Source organism: Gallus gallus, chromosome 3, assembly GCF_016699485.2.
Source record: "Gallus gallus isolate bGalGal1 chromosome 3, bGalGal1.mat.broiler.GRCg7b, whole genome shotgun sequence".
In the NCBI taxonomy this organism is placed as follows: domain Eukaryota; kingdom Metazoa; phylum Chordata; class Aves; order Galliformes; family Phasianidae; genus Gallus; species Gallus gallus.
Window position 1 is genome coordinate 30,638,692 of NC_052534.1, and position 18,680 is coordinate 30,657,371.

At 46.9% G+C, this 18,680-nt stretch overlaps 1 protein-coding gene across 11 annotated transcripts in view; it reads right to left on the minus strand.

The window, feature by feature from the left end:
- The window catches only part of TJAP1 (tight junction associated protein 1), a 38,498-nt gene extending 20,271 nt beyond the window's left edge, over window positions 1-18,227 (minus strand). For 4 of the 11 annotated variants that reach the window (XM_046939047.1, XM_015283777.4, XM_015283775.4 and 1 more), the window contains exons 1-2: window positions 18,193-18,227; window positions 17,261-17,334 (exon numbers count right to left, since the gene is read on the minus strand). The gene's annotated coding sequence lies outside the window, so the exon portion shown is untranslated. Of the gene's footprint in view, window positions 1-13,352; window positions 13,502-17,260; window positions 17,335-17,895 lie in introns of those variants that run through there. The other 7 variants (XM_040698376.2, XM_015283774.4, XM_040698374.2 and 4 more) reach the window with 3 other exon arrangements.
- Window positions 18,228-18,680: the final 453 nt, after the last annotated feature.

The window sequence follows — 18,680 nt, forward strand, 5'->3', positions numbered from 1 at the left end:
TGGCAGAGACTGGGAGATCACGAGGGAAATTGAGGAGTCACAGCCCTACATTTTCCCTCTCAAACACAAGCTAGAGGATGGCTAAGGTGAGCAAACATCTGATGAGAGGGAGAGGGTGAACACGTCTCTAGAAAAATCAACATGTAGGAAACCCCTTCCCAGACCCCCTGCCAGTTCCTGCACTGTGTAGGAGAGGAAGAAAAGGAGAAAGCGTTACCTTCCAACAGTACATAATGAACGAATATTAGATTAGATTAGGATGAACTAAGAAAAACTTATTTTTTCAGCCACTGAAAAGTGGCCTTCTCAGCACCTGTAAGTATTCCCTAAATCCCATCCCAGCAGTTAATACCAGTAGTCCTCTTGTTTCAGCCCGTGATTTTTTTTGAAGTTATGGGAAACCTCTAGCCTTCAACTTCTCAACTGCAAGGACTGCAAGTCACTGAGCTGCCCCTCTAGCAGAAAACATAGCAGTGCTAGAGAATGCACCATTACTGCAACCTACATGCTTGCCTAAATTTGCTCTCCAGAACATATCCTCTGATACAAATGAGCTGCAGTAAGGCACAGATGGCTAACACACTGTGCAGTATCTACACAGACTGACAATAGAGCACAGCACATCACTTGCATAATTAAGAGAGGACAGATGGGCAAGTTTGTTGCAGTGACCCAATCTAGAAAACACCTGCAAGGTTGCAGAGACTTTCAGCCCTGATGCTTGCAGGTGGTAGCAAAAGCAAATTTCAGAAAACAAAACAGCTGTTCAGAGCAGCCAACTTCATTCTGAAATATTACCCACACAATTGGGTTTGTAGAGCATTTGTTTAGTTGTCAGAGAACCTTCAGCCACCAGGAGAAAACACAAAGTGTATCAACTAGGTTCATGCTTTCCAATACGAAAGTTAACTGGCAGTGCTTACAGAATGACTTCTTCCTTCACCAGCAGTTTTGTAGGAGCCGAAGTCACCGTTCACACAGAGGCACATGCATACTGGGGTGAGACGGTGTCAGGGAAGCAGCATCAAATCTATTAGCAGGCCAAGGAACAACCTCAAGACAGTGTACCAGAGGTCTCACATCTGTACTAGCCAAGAAAGTCCCACTCTATAAGGAGGAACAATCTACAATCACACACTGTAGCTAAGAATGACCAAGCTGTACAATGGTTTGCAATGATCAGTGCGCCCATCCTCCACCACCGAGCACCACAACAGGCCCTTTCATTCCATAATCACATGGCTGCAGCCAAACATGACATACTGTTCAGCAAGTAATAAAAAGGATCAGCCTTTTCCCCAAGGTCTTGTCTACATATACACTACACTAAATTAAATCGAGTTAGAAAATAATGTAAAATGGTATAACCCTCCTGGGTAAATGTTTTTAATTCAATTTGAGAGCACTTTGTGTTGAATCAACTTAAGGTAAATAGATAGATACAAGACAAACTAAATTAAGGATGCCTATACAAGAATGCTGCGCTAATATAATCACAACTGTTTCTAATCAGATTAAGTTAAATCAGTACAACTTCCATGCACAGGCATAATCCTTAACAATACTGAAGTTAACCCTTTTTGTCCTTTCCTGCTTCCAAAGAAGGTTCTGTGTTTCCTTGTTTGTTTTTCCTTAAGAAAAGAGCGGCATCTCTCTTAGAATCAATGTAAGCTAACCATATCACATATTAAGGTATTGAAGTTACTGACGTTGATAAGACTAGAAGGTTTTTACCATTCCACTGCCAACCAAATACCACCATAGAGCTGAGACCTGCACTTGTGCTGTACCCTGCTCTCCATGCACCCACGCAACTTCTGCTAGCTGATGTCCAACACACCTGGACCCGTTTGGACACAGAGAAAGGAATGTTCTCCACACTCTCATTTCTAAGGGAATGGCTCACCAACAACTTACCTGAGCAACCAGACTGTGGAGTTGGAGCATGTTAGCTAAGTGCCCCCAGGCATGGCCTTACTTCTGCCCTCTCCCACCAAAGCAGGAGGTACTGTTGTCAACAGCGCGGTAATCACATACACAGAACAAGTCTGAAGTCACAGGCGTGATGTGCTGGCAATTCACACTCTCAAATCGCCTCTTATCTCCCCAGTTCCCACAGCACTTCCCCTTGAAACAAGTTTGTCAAAATTAATTTATAGCAATTTCGAACTACCAGTCTTTTTTTTCTCTTCCCTTCCTCAATTAAAAACCATCTGAACCGTTTCTCCCCGAGTACCAACATGGTTCATCTCCATCCTTTTAATGCACTCACTTCCATTTCTACTTGCTTCTCCCCTGTGATCTCTGAGCTCTCTCTACCCTTCCTCACACCCACTGCAGCAGTACTGTTTCCCCACTGCCTTCCCTTGCCACCTCTGAGCTAACCTGCAGATCTCGCCTCCTCTCCAGTGCAACAAGCTTTCCCTGTTAGCACAGAAAGACAACAGGGAAAATATTCTAAGCCCCTTGCAGGGAACTGTATCCCTCATCAGCCACCAAAATAATTGTGCCACCACTCTCAGGAACAGAGCGAGCTGTCACTTCTGCTCAGTACCAGGAGAAGCACCAAAATCAGAACTGTAAGGCCACTTCATTTGTTATTTTTTGAAAAGAGCTATTTTGAACCCCGATCGCATGGCAACACAGGCTGTAGGTACATACGAGAGTTCAGTTGCTAAGGGAACCACGCTTCCACAGTTTTTATTTTATGAGACATAAATTCCACCCCTCAGAGGGCTGCAGGTACGTTTCCACAATAAACTACTTGGTGTCAAGTCTCAGATTCACACCGGTAGCTTCCAGCAGCTATGAGGCTCTGTGGCCCCAGTACCAAAACTGGGATTCATGCTCACCATACTTGCATGCACTGAGAAAAGACAGTACAAATTTCCATTAATAAGTAAAGAAACTGAGACGCTGGGAGAGAAAAGAGCCTTGCGCACTGCACTGGCATGAAATCCCATGCAAATTTTGTTTTCCAAAAAGGAGATCAGCCTCAGCTGTCATAAAAAACGAAGCATAGGAAAATTCAGCAAGACAAAGCCCTATTTCTTGCACCTAAACCAGAATTGATCTGGGCTAGAAAGAAGGAAAGCCTGCATGAGCTAAACACCTACCTGACAGCAGTGAGTTGAATTACAAACACAAATAAAGCAGCAATCCTGACCAAGTAGTGGAAGAACAATATTTGTACTATTCTCAATTTTCTCAGCTGCTAGGGTTTAATCCCAGCAAGAATCATTCTGGTTTAATTAGCTTTTGCCTGGCAGATGGTCAGATATGAGAGGCAGAGAATGGTACAGGCTTAACTGTTGTGTGATCGTGCAGCTGCATCTGTATCTGAACAGCTAAGCATGACCAGGAGTCCAGCTGTAGTTTGCACAACACAGTCCACGTTCGCCATTAGCCAAATGTCAGCTCCCTCTTTCTCCATATTATACATCAGGAGCAGAGGTACTATCCAAAGGCAGGCAAACACCTAACGTGCAATCTCACCACCATCTCCTTTCCCAGGGAAAACCTTGAAAGTCCCTCTTTCTTCAGTGACACAGAAGCACATTCAGATGCATTGCCATGGAAACTTGAGCCATCCTTTGTGCTATTTATCACAGAAAATCTAGCACAAATATTTTATGATCTCTGCAGCACTGAATATAGGCAGCAGGCAGTACAATGAAGTAAAATTACAGACTCTAGCATTGCACGAGGACACCAGTAGGTCGTTCTTCAGTCGACCAGCCTGGGCCTTACTTTACCTGCAATAAGCAATAGCTCTTTATGAGCTGGCAGTGATAAGCAGTGTAGCACTGAGAGGAACAGAAGAGGTAGTGGGGCAATAAAACTACCCAACCACAGCAAGAAAAGAGGAAGCAGTACACAGCCTGCTCCTATCCAGCCACCTTCCCTCCCCAGAAGTTGGGAGTGATGGTGCTGCCAACACTTTCACATAGCATGTATCCTGTCAGGCAGGGATGTCTCCCACCTCACCCAAATCACGGCTCTAGAAACTGCAGCAAGGACTCCCCATCGATTTCCTCTTGGCCTCTGCAGCCAGGTGTGATTTGGAGTGTTGGAGCACCGCACCTACACGTTGGCAGCAGTAGTCTCAACAGGCCACGATGAACTAACAAGGAAAGGAGGCTCCTTTAAAAAACATGCTTTGGGCCTAGCAGATACAGAGCCTGAGCCAAGGGCAGGAACAGGCACACAACTTGTCTCAACTCCGTAAACAATGGAGCAGCACGGTTCCTGAAGCAGAACGTAACCCTGGAGCATCTTCTCTTTTTTGTGGTGTGGTCCCACAGTTAATCTGCCTCAGTTTGCCCCATCTGTTTTAGGTTTTTTTAATTTGTTTTGAATGAATTTCTTAGCCTTCAGCACCACTGAACTGCTGAAAGATTTTATGCTGAGAATTCAGTCACAGAAATACAACGTGGCTTAATCCAGTTTAGGAAAAGCACACAGATCCACCCACTCATCTTTCACTGGTGACCTATACGAGGCACGCAACTCTGGCTATGCCCCTTCTCCCATTCACCTGGGTTTCAGATAGTCCTCATTACAACAGGATCCTAACAGCGGCAGCAGGGACCCACACCTCCACCCTTTGTCCCACTGAAGGCACATGAGGAGCCTGCTCTGATCAGCCTTCCATGCATGCTGTGTTACACCCCCAAGCTTCACTTCCCGCCCTTGGGAGGACCACCACAGACATCTAACCCCAGACCAAGCAGCTTCTTCAGTTCTTCTCTCAGACAAAACTCCTCCTCAGGGCACAGTTAGCACTCTCATCAACTGGCTCCTTCAACACTGGCATCAGCAATAATGACAAATGTGGTTCTTTAGCAGGAGCTAATAACTGGCATGAATCCTCCCAAGGGGCAATTGCAGCAAAGGCCAGGCACTTCGGTTTTACCACAAGGTCAGCTTGTCCAGGCTAGCACTGCATCCCCTGCCTGGTATTTCTCTTGTAAAACTGAAGTACCTGGTCTATACTGCTGTTATCCCCTGGGATTGCATAAGCTCATTATTCTGAGGTTATGGGGGGGAAAAAAAACCAAAAACTCCTTTTTAGCAGCAAAGAAAAGCTCTTCACCTCCACAGGGTGAAGAGCCACCTCTACAGCCTCCCCCATCAGTAAGCTTTGTACAGAGCAAAACACTTGTACTCTGTAGAGAGCAAGTTGGGAATAAGAAACCACCAAACTGCAAGCAAAGACACCTCTAGTCATCTATGCTCTAAGGGGCTCTGAGTAAAGAGGACAGTTGGTCCCAGATGGCCTAAAAAGAAAGCAAGCTGTCACGGTCCATGTACTGTGTGTGTGTGTGTGTGTGTGTGTGTGTGTGTGTCAGATATCAGACAAACCACTCCAAAGGCTAGCAGGTCACCACTCATCTAAGGGCAAGGACGAATGCCAGTGTATTTCCAGGCAGATGTTGCAAAGAGAAGGCGTTTGTCCAGTGCCAACAGCAAGCTGTTGGCTCACTTCTTCAGCTTCATGCAGCAACAAGAGCTGGGCTCTAGAGTCTGTGACTCTGGACTAAGGAATGTCTCAACTGGAGAAACATCGCGTCTGCTGTTGGCTCAAGGTGCTCCAGGATCAGAGCAATTCCCTTTATTCCACAGTCTAGCCACAGCTCTGCTTTCCGCTCTGTGTCCCACCAGGGGGAGATGTAGCTACTTGGTGAAAGTTAATGCTTCAGCCAGGGGAGTACGCCTCCCTGGTAGAAAGGTGTTTGGGACTGGACGTCAAAGCACAGATCAGGATTCCTACAAGTTCCTGAAGGCCAGCAGTGAAGTCAAACCAACTTCCTCTCCACAACATGTTAAAACTCACTGACAGGCAAGTAAAAGCACAAGAATCAGCCTTACTCCTTTCCTGGCAATCAGAAAGGAGCAGCAGAAGGAATATTTAATCCTAAAACCTTCATTTTTGCAGCTGCGGCCCACGTTGCATGACAAAGCTGGAACACACAATTATTATAGACAATTAAATGTTCAATCAGTAAGTTTCCACATAATCCAGTTTTAGGCTTATTTTGTTACACTTCATGTTGCCACAGGATACATTGTTGAGTTTGGCACCGCAGAATAGAGGGAGGAAAACAGTTTCAAGGCAGTACACTTTCTCCCCAACCCCTGAGTCCTAGAAGCCAGGTAGAGTCAGTGACAACCGGTATGAAATCAAACGCTTAGTTTATGTATAATCAGGGGAGAAAAGAGCCCAACACAAATAATTTCCAATCCTTTCACAATCGTATACCTTTTGCAACAAGCAACATCTCCCTAATAATCTATCATTGAGTTCCTGCTCTGAAAAGTGACACGTCCTTCTCAAGAAACAGCAGCACGGACCAGCCTGCAGCAACCGACCCAGGGACTAAAGCCATGGCCCAAACCCACAAACTATGCTATAAAGCCAGAGCACTTTCACATGCCCATCCTTTCATGCCTGCTACTGTCTAAGGATGGCAGTAGGGAGGTCTTCTTCAGAAGACAAATTCTAATGTGGAAGCAGTTGGCTGGCCAGAGAACCTAAGGCTCCCAGAAATTATCAGAAGGGGAACCACAAGTTTCCAAGATAACAGCAAACTGATTAATGAACTGAACAGCTCAACAGCCCAGAGTTTCCTCAGGATAGATGGTGTTCTACTTTTCTTCCCACAAACCTTGTTCACAAGGCACCCGTCCTCACACTGACACCAACAAAGAGGCTATTTTTTTTTTCCCTGAGCCAGGCAAACAAAAGACTTATGCACATAGAACTAGGATGGCTTGTAAGACAGGGACATGAAAGATGTCAGTGCCTGTTTCTCTTAGACATCCGGCAAGGACCCCAAAATAATGCATCTGCATCTTGATCTGCAGTTCTTCACCAAGCTTCCAGTGCTCTTCCCCTGCAGTACTAGTCAGAAGTAGGTTTTTCCAGAAGCTGGGACAGTTTAGTGGTAACTTATTTGTGTAAGAACATATACTACACTGACTGGGGGAAGCGCTCCTACCTGGCTTAAATCCTGGGGCCATTCCATCTCCAGGAAGACATCTCATGCACAGTTTGTACTAGGCACACAGTTTGATGGCACGAGCCACTCAATTGTTGCTGACTGCCAAGAGCATACAGGCTGCAAGGGGACAAGCCAACCTTAATTGGCCTTAGCGGTGTAAATTAAACGCTACAACACACCCAAGCAAACAGTTTCTTTGGAGAAGCAAGTATGAGTTATTTTGCTGCAGCTATAAAGGAAACATTGCTGCTAGGACATGCCCCTGGAGTGACTGTGCTGCTCAGCTCTCCTGCTGCATTCCTGGGGTTGTTTAGCAAGGACTCAGCTCCAGCCTCTCCACAAGCGAGAAGTCTGAACCCTGAATGCCATCTGCAAACACAGCCAGACTCCACCTCCTGCATGCCTGCAGGCCACCAGGTGTGGCCAGGAATGGCACAAGCTACACACCAAACACACCTTTGATGTGGAGCTGAAAGCATGTAGCCAGGGGGCATGAACAGCACGCCGCGCCGCGCTGACTCCCAGTGCAGGAATGTGGCTGCAACCACAGGCCAAGGAAGGCAAACATTGCATTCCTCACCAGGCAGGGAAGGAAAACAAGCAGCAAGCCCACACACCCGCCAGGCTGACACCCGCCACGCTCCCCACGCACGCCAGCCCTGCTACTGCCAGGGCCCCAACAACAGCTTCGGCCCCAAACTCTTCCACTGGGCCTTCTCGAGCTCTCCAGGTGACTTGAAGCCACGGGCAAGAGACACAGCGTAAGGCAGGAGAAGTACCAACTGGGCACACACACTGCAGGGAGAGGAGCCACCATCACAGCCAGGAAGCAACCACATTCCAGGGCAGGAACACAGTGCTGCACAGTAGCCTGGGAAGGGAATTTCCCTGCCTTTTCCTACAAGGCAAGGGGAGAATGCAACACTAAACCTTGATGACCTGAGGGGCAGAGCTGAAAGGAGGCTGACTTTGGACGCCTTCAAGCACTCCAGATGCCCAAACCTTTATCCTCCCCCAGGAAAGCACCCCAACTGAAGTTGAGCAGCTTTCCTCTGGGACGCGATCACTTCCGCATCCTATCCTCACACTGTCCTCATTGCCCACAGAAACAGATCTGATCTTCACTGCACATTATCCTGCTCTCCAACAGCACTGACACCACATTACTTAAACAAACACGAGAAGAAAGACTCAGTGTACAAAAATTCAATGCATAAGGAACCTCCTGTCCCACTATTTTACAGTGGCTCCATGCTCTCACCAGAAAAAAATACCACTTTTTCACAGGCAGTGCTGGAAGTCCAAAAAGCTTTCTGAAGAATTCGGTTACTAAAGGGTTCTAAGCTTCAGCAAAATACAGGAATGCCAGAAAGGAGCAGGATTTCGTGAGGAAAGAATGACAGAAACTATACAACACAAGCTGGAACAGCAGAACAGAAATTCCCCTCTACTTTCCAGGAAGTGAAGAGCACACACATGGGAGGGAGCACTGTGCTGTCACTGCACAAAACAACACCAGTGAACTCCAAGAGCGCCAACGAAGGCCTAAAATACTATCATCTCTGGGGAAGCTGGAAGGGGAAAAGTCAGTGTGGCCACAAGCTCCAGAGACACACCAATGCATCTAGCAAGCTGCCAGAGGAGGGATGGTTTCTAAGGCTGTGGCCCTGCTGCCCCACACTCCACGCATCCACTCCAGGGCCCTCACTGAAGGGAATGGACTGATGTTAGGTAACCAGAACAGACCAGATGAGGTGCAACAGACTTTCCCATGCCCGTTAAATTTCAATGCCTCAAGCCATCTATTCCCTTTCAAGCCAGGAAGGTAGGCTGCTGCACTAGCAACAGCCTTCAGAAGAAAGAGGCATGAAAGGCTAGATTTACCAATAGATTTATATCCATAGATATAAATAGAAGCCTGGCAGGATGCACAAAAGCACCCAAACAGATTAGGTGTCTAAATCACCCCATGCCGGAGAAAGGGCTTCTCCAGTTCTAACCGCTCCATACCTCTCCAACCCCAACCACCACAAGAAAACCCAAAGCAGAGAGGACGGAAGCCCCTGCTGCTCTGCAGGCTGCCAAGGGCCAGCCCTGGGCAATGCACTTCGATGTGACTGCACCCAAATGCCCACAAGTCTCAACAGCACAACCGGCCACGGCCTCAGCATTCACAGCGTTTCCATCTGCCCAGTTCCCAGAATAGGAGCTGCCTCCTCAGCCTCTCCTCTCCCCGCCCCCACTACACCTTTATTTTTCATAGACTAAAAGCTGTTTTAAGGTACAACCCTCATCCTGCCACCAGTGGGAGGGTGAGTGGGGGAAAGGGGCCCTTTATAATTGTAGTGTTGCAATCTGCCAGCCCAGCCAGGCGGCCTGTTCCCGCCTGCACCGTATTAAATACCTTATAACTGATTACACCCCCATGGGGCATGATTAGCAGTCTTCAGAGAACAAAGTCTACTTTCATAAGAATAAGAACAGACACGTACTGCTAACCTACTACACAGCTGGGCAGGTGAGGAAAGAGAAAAAAGAAGGGCGTGGGGAGGATAAGCTAACTGTATGGCTAGCTCCATCCTTTCTTTCCCTCCCCTATTCCAGCATCTCTGAGTTGCTATTTCCACTGCCCTGAATTGTTCCCTTCAGACCTAAGGCAGAAGATTCAGGTAACACAGCACAACAAAGAAACTTCTGCCTTCGGAAGCTGGGCAAAGTCCTCACCTGGAGGGGGTAAGGCCTCGAGGCAAGCAGACTGAGCTATGCTCCGAGTCATGGCAATTCCTTCACACCGGTTCCCAGGAAAAGGGAAAGGTGAATTCCAACAGCTGCATCAAAAACAGCAACAAGGAGGGAAAGCTTGCAATATGATCAGGTACCCACGCCCCTCTCTAACAACGTGTATATCTGGAAAGCCTACATAAGCAAGAGCAAAGCACCTGATTCCATCTCTAGGTTAAGAGCTCTCCTGAAATGGGCTATTTCTTTTCTTGTGGGCAGCGAGGAGGCAGCAAAGAGGAGGAAAATCCTCTGCATCTGAGGTAGATAATAGGGATCCCCAAACATACACAGTCCGTACGCACTGCCGCAACAAAGAACCAGCTTGATGGAAACTTAGCCAATCTGACATGAAATGACCTACCACCCATTAGCAGGTGCCTTCCACATCTCAAATGCCCACATAAACAGCCACACATATATTCAGAACTATCTGGCCTCCATCTCAGCACGGCACAAAGAACCAAACTGACTGTACAGCCTTTCACCAAAATGGATTGGAAAAACCAAAAGGAGGCAACTCGTAGGCTCAGGCAAGCCTAGCATGAGCCCTTCCAGCTGCTCTCCCCAAATCAGTGACAGGAGAGCAAAGCAGGAGGTTCCAGGAGAATATTCCTATTTCAGAGGGATGTCTGAGCAGCAGCCTCAACAAAACAGTAAGAACCTTTCTAGCTGCTTTCATTTTGGAAACAAGTCCTCTGCTTTACCCAGAGCCTATTTTCTCTGCTCCATGGATGCTTATGGTACAGTCTGGAAGCACTTGTGTTCCACCAATGCAGCTAGAAGGAGGTGCCCCACTGACACATTCCACTCAGATTCTTACCCAACCCACCCAAGAGGGGATTTGTAGATGGAGACACCAACCCAGCTAAAACGATCTACTTATATCTGCATTACTCAGCAGCTGGTCCATCACCGAGCATGCAGGAGGTATCTGAACTCCGCTGTCCAGCCTCGTTGGTACAGCAGAATCTGAACATTCTCTTTATTACAAAAAGACCTTGAAGGCACCAACTGTCTCTAGGCCCCAACATACCCGCACTGATGTAACAGCATCAATATTTGTAGAGTTATAAAACAGATCATGTTTTCAGGGTTTGGAAAAATGGGAGGTTTCACCATAAACACAAGTTAGTCATTAGAAGTTCCTGGAGGTAATTTAAATTAGCACAGACAACACAATAGCCTGACTTTGGGAGCTGAAACTGCAAAGCTGTAATAAATCCAAGTGGCCCAGGAAAACTTCTCCTAAAAGCTGCAAGGTAGTTGTGAAGCCCCACATAGCTGCCTAGAGTCGGATTCTGCCATCAGAGGCTAACAAAGGGGAAATCACACTTCTCACACACACACACACACAACATCCACAGCCCTTCGGCTCCTAAAAGACAAAAGTAGCCTGCTTGCATGTGGATAAATAAGTTATATTTATTGCGTGTGTGTGTTTGCATATATAAATATATAACTAAAACAAAACCCCCACAGCTTACAATGATTTTTCAATCCCTCACCACGCTGGGCAACCACCAGTCAGGCACTTGAGCTCCCACTGGAGCACTGCAATGCAGCACTCTCCCCCCTGGCTGCTGTACCCCCAGCGCTGACCCCCCATTCCCAGAGCAAATTGCCTCCTGCTGCAGAGAAGCACTCCGGCTATTCCATTACCAGTATTCACCACCAGAGCAAGAGACCCTAATTTAGCCCCGCACGGGCCTTCTGCAAACTGCTAATCCCCCATGCACAGCTGTTTTTCAAATGCATGGGAATGAGCAAACTGTAAACGATTTATGGCGCGTGGCAGGAAGACTCCTGGCTCCCCGCATAGGCGGGGTTTTGGGACAAGATCATGCTTGGACTAATGTTTATATTGCAAGTCGTCAGGCGGACAGTAAATCATCTCCAGAGTTGCACAGTAATACAGCTCTCCTCATCCAGCTGGAGCTTCGACGACACTGAATTCTGTTACAGCCATTCCAGATACACCTGGGAACCTATTACAAAGGCATAATCAAATCACGAAAAAACAGGTACACTTTAAAGTTGATTCTACAGAAATTACACGGTCCAGAAAGGGTGATTTGCTCTCAGGAATCAGTTTGACCTGGTATGAGAAGCTTCCCCAGAATGACACTCCCTGCCAGCCCTAGGAGAAAGTGGGCTGACTGCCTATGCAGACATTTATTAACAGAGGGAATCTGCTAGGAAAGTGCAGCTAGTTGAGAAAATCCTTCTCAGTAAAGTTTGCATTTCCGAGGATTTACGTAACTGCAGCACAAGCAATACTCACACATCTGATTCTCTAAGCAATACTCACACATCTCGAAGTTCAAGAAATATATTTTGCACGCTTTAGTGCACGAGATGCCTCCTGCTCAGAGAAATGAAACCACTTGAAGACCACTCTCGAGAAAGGTGACTTAAAACAACTCAAAATTAAACAAACATCTCAGTGTTTCTATTGCCTTCTATTCCCCCGTTTGACAGGGCTCTGTGCACCATACATTGGGTATGGATCATATACAGTAAAGGGGGAAGATGCCTTAAACAAGGAAAAAACAAGAAGTAAAACACAGAACAACAACAGAACAGTAGAATTAACTGCCATCAGAGATTTATCAGATTCCAAGTCACCTCTTGAGAATATTTTAACCTTCCCATTGGGCAGCAGCAGAGCCCTTGCTAATGAACGTGGAATTAGCATGGAAGCTGTAGGATGAACATGGAAGCTGGAGGATGAAATCTCAATCAGGAGACAGTGAAGCAAGGCATCTTTGGGAATTGCACAGAGCTTGCGCAGCAAGACTTACCCAGGTCTGAATTCAGTTACCCTGAGTGGCATATGCTAAAATAATGGTCAAAAGACTTATTGCCACAACAATTATCTAATTATTGCCTTGGGAAAATAACTTATGCTCTCTTGATACAAACGCTACGAAGTAAAATTAGCCTAAGGCTTTTTATGAGCCTAAATATGATTCCTCAATACGAGAGAAACTACCTCGTCTGCTGCTTTTCATTCCAGCACCACTCGCACACGGGTGTTACATTAATGCAACCCGACAACTGAGTCTTTAAGCACAAGAGTAAGAAAACCCACAGTTACGATTTCTACAACGGTGCCAAAGCCACCTTTACCACATGGACAAAATACACATACAGAAGTCCACAACAGTTGCCATAGACTCTCAGTTCTGAATTCACTGACCCCTAGAAATCAGAAAGTTAACCTCTCTTGCCGCTAGCAGGAGGTACCTAAAAACCAGCCTCGTCTCTGCAGAAAACCTTATTTCCCAATCCTGACCCTTTTCACTTTTTTATCTTTATTCTCTCACACCTTCTGTGAAAGTCAGCAACTTTACACCCGCCACAACAGGGCTACGTTGTGCCCTAAAGCACATGCTGTTCCAGAGCAGCCCATAAGGAGGGTACCCAGACACAGATCTTAGGGTTTGCATGACCTGCTCCTAGCTCTGAAAATCCTCCCCCTCTGCAATTATCTCCAGGAGTTCCCCTTGCATTTAGGCAGACATTACAAGCACCTCTTATACATACCACCTTACCACTGCCACTTACCTTTGTTAGTCTATCCAGCAAATCGAATTGATGCCTACGTGACCAAGCAGCACTGCTGAGCCCCTGGATCCAGGGCAAACTGGACAAGAGCACAGAATACGAGCTGTGCCTTCCCAAACATCAGTAAGGTGAAGCTCATGCCACAAGATACAGGATCTCACTTGAATAGCCTTAAAGTCCAACTCCTCAGCCGCCTTTGGGATTGAAGTCCATTATAAAACTGCAACGTGGAAAGGCCAAACTCCGCATGCTTTCCTCACTTAGAAGCAAAGGCAAGAGACAGAACTCACTACGCCTGACCACTGAAGAGTAAAGAAACAATACTTGCATGCCTTCACATCCATGAATAAGACAGCCTTCATTTATGGACCGCGCTAACCTTTCCAAGAGCCTCACTTAAAATCCTCAACTATCAGCCCTAACCATAGCAGCTGTAGTGCCTTTTTTTGTTGGTTTTTTTTTTTTAAAAGATGTGGTTATCACAAAAGGAAATGTTAGCAGGCAATCTAAATAGTAAGTGTGATTCAATCCCTCACCTCTGACACAGGCCAGTACTAGGTGGTTTAGAAGACAGCAAGAAGCCCCAGTGGACTATTAGAGAATGCACTGCCCTTTTTTCTAACCTTTACCTGTTAGACATTGGGTTATGTCTGAAAAAAATATGCCTTCTAAAACAAGCTCTTTAGCTAAAGCAAGTCTGAACACTACCACTCGTATAAGTGCTTGATCTTTTCTGAGCTCTCAGCCTCAGTGCTATTATGTGGTAGTGAATTTGCACAGATTAGACATCATGTGAAAATACTTTAAAATCATTATTCAGTTTGATGCCTATCAGTTTTACTGAATTGCATTCACCTCAACTGAAGAACACATTCCAGCTTCTTCAACTCTGCACAGCAGTCTTCCTCAAACTTGGCACCCAGCACTGCTGAAAAGCAGAGGAAAACCGAGCCCACCCAAGTGATGCCTATCCTGCATTCCAACCATTGCAGTGCTGTTCTCACACTCCTACACAGCCTTCCACGCCATTTCCTTCCTAAGCGCAGCTCCCAAGAGGACACTCCGGAGGGTGGCTTATGTCATTCCAAACATGAGACAGTCTGCAAGCTTCTGCTCTCGGCCTTCTCCGCCTGAGCACATTTGCAGTAAGACCTTACACGAACATCCTGGCAACAAAGGAAACAATTTCTAAATCTAGAACAATCACGGGAGACAAATGAGGAAAATATGAGTTTAAGTTGTAAACATTCAGCCAGATAAGGCATTACCAGATGTGGAAAAATGAAACAGCTCCCAGGAAGAGAGGAAAGGGGGTTTCAGAAGGCTTACTTGTCTTAAAGAAGGCTAGGCCTGACTTCACAGCAATTTCGTCATGCTGCAGAACATGAAGGACAACAGATCACAGAAGGTCTACTTCATTGTAAAGTCATGGCTCTGCATATTCTTTTTATAATTTTTTCCTTACTATGCTTTACTAAAACATTTAGCACCACAGTATTCAAGCATCTTACGAATATTTATGGACTCTTCCTAAAATGCTTAGTAAGATGGGCATTAATTTTTACAGTCAGAGAACACAGAGCAAGAATCAGTAATTATCTGAATGCACATAGTCAATCTCTGGCAGAAAACAGGTATCCTACATCCCAGTTCAGCATTCTCACCACAGGTTCATCATTCCCCTCTAACCAGCTGTAAAGGTTTTAAAGTTTTAAAAAGTAAGATTCTCCCTATTTCAGTTACAGACCCAGCTGATCTACACTTACAAAACCCCCTCAGGTACAGGAACCGGTAGGGGAGCGTGACAGACAATTTTACACCCAAAGGTATTAGCCCCATTTGCACAGATGATACATGTCGTTCCTTTGCATTCCTGTGTAAAATGGGTTTCAGAGAGGACCATATTTATCCAGTTACTAGTAACTTAAGAGGCACAATGTAGCACAAATGCCAGAAGCACACACTCTCTCCACAGTCAAGGTATCATACAAAAAGGGAATATCCTCCCAAGCAAAACTTTCAAGTTAGGGGAGCTTCAGGATCTTAAATTTACTTGCAAAGGATCAATCAAATCCAATAGCCAAGGATGTCTGCTCAGCTCGTTATGAAAATTCCCATTCCTGGCAACACTGGTCAAAAGAGCACAGCGGCATCAAAATGGTATCAAGTACGATTCTCATTTCTTAGTGGAGGAATCCCGCCCTCGAGCAGTATCACATTCAGACTCATTGGAGGCTCCTTGACGCAGCACTTCTACCAGTAACATGAAAGGCAGAAGGTTATTAACCACTGCTACATTAATCTTGTCACACTGTGCTGTAAAAACTGTTAACAAGGACACAAAGTGGTTAATTCACAATCACATAACCTCCAGATTTATTTATTGGGACTGTGATGAACGCGTGGAAATCTCAAGAGTTTGGTTTTCAGGAGAACCTTCATAAAACAGATATTTTTAGCAGGTTGGGGAGCTCACCTCTGGAAAAATCATCAGCTTCCAAGGCTCACAAATATCATCCCCACATTAAACTGCCAAAAAAAATGTAGTCACAATTAACTGAAACTTGATTATATCACTATTACTTAAACAGCTAGATCTTCTTTACTTTTTTTAAACAAGCAATTTATATGTCACACTGGCTTCCACAAATCCTGCCTCCAAGCCATTTCTGCTACAGTTCACACCAGCACATTGACCAGAAAACACCCACTGTCCAACTCAACTTTATTTATCTTTCTGTGGGAAGAAAAGGGGCAAACCTGCAAAGGACTACTCCTCTTGTAAAGGTATAATTTATTTCCTGCTTTCCCTAAATACTGTGCCACATGGCTGTGTGGACAGAGCAGATAAGAAGTCAGGATTTCAAAGCTGCAAAGCAAGTAATTTATCAGCAGCCAACAAACTACCTGGAACGCCGAAGAAGAATGCAAGGTCATTTTTGGTTCAAAAGATGGTTTGAAGAGACAACAGGTCCTTGCATGCAACACTTCCCCTCCTGACCCAAGGCCCTGTTTCATATTAAGATGAAGATGGCCATGAATTGCACTTCTGAACTCTGCTGACCCTTCTGAAATGCAATCCCACAATTTCAAGAGGCCTGGGTGACTGGCAAGGTATTAAAAGCTTCTGATACCACAACTAGGGCCTGGGAGCTTCAATTTTGATTTACCACGCAGAAGCTGAAACGCACCGCATGTAAAGTACTGTTGGGATACACACATTTTCTGCAGAGATCCACTACAAGAGGAAAAAAAAAACCAAAACAAACAAATAAAAAACCAAAGGAATTGTGATTTGACAAGTGAAAGGGATGAAAAATGAACAGGACCGAGCAGTTACGTAGCAAATAGCTGTCCCTGTAACTGGACCTCAATGATGAGTTCAGGAGAGCACAGAGGCCAGCAGCACACCTGCACCATCCATCATGGGATCAGTTAAAATACGGGTGGAAAAAACAATGCAGCAGAAGAAATAACCTAACAGAACAGAGGCTCAGTAGAATTACTTAACTCTAACATCACAATTGATGCAAGGGCAACATCTCCAGAAAGGATTTCACTGTGACTGGTTCAGCAGACCTCTTGCCATTACACAGAGAACATCACTACTTCAGCACTGACAGAAGAGACTCTAGAGATTGTCGTTGTTTTTTTACACAGTATGTAAAGGGCACTAGCCCACATCTTTTATTGAACTTTCCTTCCCAGGGGCTCTTATTGAATTTTTCAGGGTTACATCCATTTCATCCGCATCCCTGACCTCTTCATTCAGGCAACATAAGTGTAATATGATGCAAAGAACACCACAGCGAGTTTTTCATGTATGTCGTTCCATAGTCTGAAATAATTCAAGTAGAGGGACAAGAACACGGTCCAGCTCAGCATCAGCTCATTCCTGGCTTTCTTACCTGCTATCTGATGCTTCAACAGGGATTCATCGCTTCCTCTTAAGTTGACACTTTTCCCATTTCTTTCTCTGAATCTGTAAAACACAAATGAATACCTCTGAAAAGCTTTCTCTGGCACAAAGTACCTGTATTTAATAGATGACTCCTTCCAGTGGACAGCCTCCACCTGGCATCACTCAGATCTAGGTCATTTGCAGCCTTGCCAGACCTGCACATCACTTGCATGCCCTGCTGCCTCCCAATGCAGTATCCTGTCCATTTAAAAATCCACCCACAATCAATCTTTCACTGCACACCATGCTGTGTGTTTATGCTCTGAGCCAGAAGCAGGTCACTATTGTTTGCTTAGATCTTTTCTTTAAAGTCTCCCCACATTTCCAGGGGCTGCTCTCTAGCTCCATAAGGAGCACCCCCTGTAGTCGAGAGGGCACCCAGGCTGGCAGATAACTTCCCATCTGACCCCCAGGCTTGGCAGACGGTGAGTGCCGCTCCCTCCGCCCCAGCTCTGATCGTGCCAGTTAGGCTCTGATTCCTTAAAACACGCACACCGGTTCTGCTTCGCAGCTCCTACTCCAGCACCCCCTGCACGGATCCTGCTCCTCACCGCTCCTCACCCCTCCACACCCCACGCCCACCCGTCTCACTCCCGCAGGGAGAGCCCCCATAGCGGAAGCGGCGGCCTCCGGGACCCCCTCCCGCCGCCGCCGCCCGCCCGGGAAGGCCGGCGAGGCCCGAGGGCAGGGCCAGAGCTCCGTCCCCAGCCGGTCGCCGTCCCCGCTTCCCGTCCCCGAGGCCCCGTCCCGGTTCTGACCCGGTCGGGCTCGGTTCCACCCGGGATCCCCGTGACTTTGCGACCGGTTCGACCCCGGTTCGACCTCGCCTCGGGCCCGCCCCAAACTTTGCCCCCTCTCGGCCCGGCCCCACGCTCTCACTTCAGGCCGCCATGTTGCCGCGGGGCACGCCGGGTAATCCGGCGGAATCCCCACGCCGCAGCGCGGTGCGTCATCGGGCAGCACGGGAGGGGCGGGGCCGCGCGTCCCCTCCGTCACCACGGCAACGCGCCGCGCGGAAACGAGGCCGGCGGAGGAGAGGGGCGGCGGGGCGTTACCAGCGGGCGGGGGGCGATGGGAGAGCCCAAGTGCCGGCGGGGGGGGAACGGCGGAGGATCATTGGCCGTCTTAGGTTGCGGGACCTTATCTAGTTGCAATCCCTGCCCTGGGCAGGGCTGCCGCCCACCAGCTCGGGCTGCCCGGGGCCCCACCCCACCCGGCTTTGAGCGCCTGCAGGGAGGGGGCACCCACAGCTTCTCTGGGCAGCAGTGCCAGAGCCTCACCGCCTTCTGAGAAAAGAATTTCTTCCTAACAGCTAACCTACATCTCCCCTCTTTTAGCTTAAAGCCATTCACCCTTGTCCTATCCCT